Source organism: Buceros rhinoceros, unplaced genomic scaffold (genome assembly GCF_000710305.1).
Source record: "Buceros rhinoceros silvestris isolate BGI_N320 unplaced genomic scaffold, ASM71030v1 scaffold9055, whole genome shotgun sequence".
Taxonomy (NCBI): domain Eukaryota; kingdom Metazoa; phylum Chordata; class Aves; order Bucerotiformes; family Bucerotidae; genus Buceros; species Buceros rhinoceros.
The window spans coordinates 44,636-47,340 of NW_010414596.1; the positions used below are offsets into that span (position 1 = coordinate 44,636).

Here is a 2,705-nt window from a genome sequence, read left to right on the forward strand (position 1 = left end):
CCTGGATCCAAGCTTTCAGCCTTTCCAGCTTCCCACTTTAGGGGAAGCTCGTAAGAGAGTAGCTCAGAACAGAAATGCACAAACCTCATTGTTTGTGAGGTGCTCTCATCTTTGTTATTGTAAGCTTACTAACTGCCTTTTTAGAAGGACAATCCCAAACTCTTCTAGTGCAAAGTAACTGGCAACATTTCTGTCTGCTAGCAGATTTTCTCCAGCCTGCATAATGGTACAGCTCTGCTAAAGACAGACAGTTGGCTTCTGCAGCAGCCCGTTGGGCTAGGCTAAGCCCAATGCTCTGAGGACTCCTCATACACCAGGAGTAGGAACATTTTTTTGTTTATGTATAGGTGGGAGTATGTATTCTAATCAGAGCCTATAGAGCTTATGATGGACGCGTTATGGCTTGCTACAGCATCTCTTTTCCGTGAAGGATTCTGAGAGCATTCAAGTGAGAGATACTACTCAGCACTGGTTCATTTTGTCCTTCTTTCCTTTGAAGTATCTGAGTTGAGATGTTGTCTCTGCCTGCCCTGATGGCAGAAGATGCTGGGGGTCAGGTGAAAGAAGCACAGGCTGTCCTGAGTGGTTATTGAGACAGAGTGGCAGCCGGCCAAGGCATCAAATGCTGGAGCCTACTTACATCGCAGATAAAGACATCCTGGTACAAATGCCCTGAACGAGCCCTTTGAAGCATACAGAATCTTGTAGGTACTTCCAAGAGTAGGTACTTCCAGGAGTACCGACTGTTATGCTAGAGCCTGCAGGAAAGGTGATCCAGTCAGCATAAACTTGATCTTGGTTTTCATCTCAAGATTGCGGATATGCTGGTTTATATGTGCTCTGTGTGGTTGTGCGGCAGCAAAGCAACGATTCAGAGAAGGCAAGGATGTAGAAATCCTTACATCCTTGGGGATCACTGTCCCAGTGTGGTCAAAATGTTGCCCATTTTGCCTTCATACCATTTATACCTCTGTGATTTGGAGCTAATCCATCAGACAGCTAGGAGAGTCGTGAAATCGGCATGACAGTGGAGTTGAGCTCAAATGTACGGTAACTGTGCCACCGGAGGAACAACACTCTCGAATTAATTAAACTTACTGACTTCAGTGACATTTTATAATGTATACTTCTAATTACTCTGTATACAGCACATTGTGAGTTTAGAAGAGCTAGAAATTGTCTAAAATAGCAAAATATACAGAGAGAAAATTTTTGAGTGCTAGTTTTCATTCCTGAAATATGTAACCTCTGTGACTAATAGTTTTATATTTTTCGGTCTTTCTTGCTAGTGAGAAAAGCTCTTAACTTTTAAAACACTAATTTTTAGTGCATTAATGATACAGGTGGACAGCTGAGATACAGCCTATATGTATTGACGCTTGTTTTTCAATAGCATAAATGTATATGGATCCAATCTAATACTATGTATAAGAGAAACATATTATATAGATACTAAATTGTACGTCAGAAGCTTTTATTTTTGGTGCAATACGTATCTTTCACTATTACCAGAAGAAATAGGTGTTACTAACTTCCAACAATGCCAGCATTTTCCAATATCATATGTCTAATAAAGGGAGAGAAAAGGTTTCTGGATGCTGAGTCTAAATTTATGTTTCAGCTGCAGTAAATACCCTTAACAGCATGATTTTTCTTTATGCTGTGCTGTGAAGCTTGACTCTGGATTGCAGAGTTTGCATCTCAACTCTCTGTATAACCATTGCATTAGAGGTTGAAGGTGAAGAAATGATAATATGGTACTTGAAGTAAAGTGGGTTTACTAACAGACCAGCGAACATTGTCTATTTATACAGCAATAGTGGTTAAACCTCTGCTGAGCTTACTCCATAGCTTGATGAAATAGTTTCTCACTTGGGAAGGCAATGTGCCCCTCTAATCTTTAGGGTGGACAGTGAGGAGAAGATTTAACTTTCTGTGGTTAAGAGTAGTGCTTTGGACATTGACTCTGTGATCCAGTGACACAGTGTTAAATGGTATTAGGACCTAGATTTGGTAAGGTGGAAAATAGGATGGCACATAAACAAGTGAGGCAGTTGCCTTCTTCAGTAAGAAATACTGAAAATATTTCTCATAATCTAACCATGGTTTTGCATGACCTTGCTGTGACACCATGACTCAATGACACAATCTTTTCCTCAGAAATGGATTTTTAAAGCCTGTTATTAACTTCCTATGGGTCAAACAAACAACTGGAGAAGAAATGGGGTAATTTGTGAATGTTTATTTATTTCTCTTTCTGACACTTCTCTGCTTCCTGATTCTTCCTAGTGCCTGGAGCCCTGCAAAGAGTCCTGGGACCTGAAGAAAAACCATTGCCAAAGCTTCTGTGAGGTATGTCAGCCCAAGGGCACCCTTTATCACTTTGTTCTAGCTGTCTCTTCCAAAGTATTAGCTTCAAGGAGACAGCTAAAAAACATGAGCTTTTTTTCAGCATTTGCCTTAATTTGAATGAAGAACACATTCCGAACACATATAAAAGTTTAGCCATGTGAAATTTGAGTTAGAAAAAGGCTTTTTTTACCAAATAATTTATCTCAACTTGAAGTTTTAAGACTTGATCCAGCCACACTTAGATAGCTTCTGTAGAAGGTGCTGTTAAATCCCTCCTGTAAGATGCTATTTCTACCACTTAGAAGGGCTATTTCTGCCCTTCTATCTTTACTGGGCATGTGTAAGAAAGAGTG

At 40.1% G+C, this 2,705-nt stretch overlaps 1 long non-coding RNA gene across 1 annotated transcript in view; it reads left to right on the top strand.

Annotated features, from left to right (window-relative positions):
• The first annotated feature begins 2,289 nt into the window (after nucleotides 1-2,289).
• The window catches only part of LOC104494325, an 8,151-nt gene continuing 7,735 nt past the window's right edge, over nucleotides 2,290-2,705 (top strand). Inside the window, exon 1 of the long non-coding RNA XR_727799.1 lies at nucleotides 2,290-2,352. This is a non-coding gene — a long non-coding RNA (uncharacterized LOC104494325). The remainder of the gene's footprint in view (nucleotides 2,353-2,705) is intronic.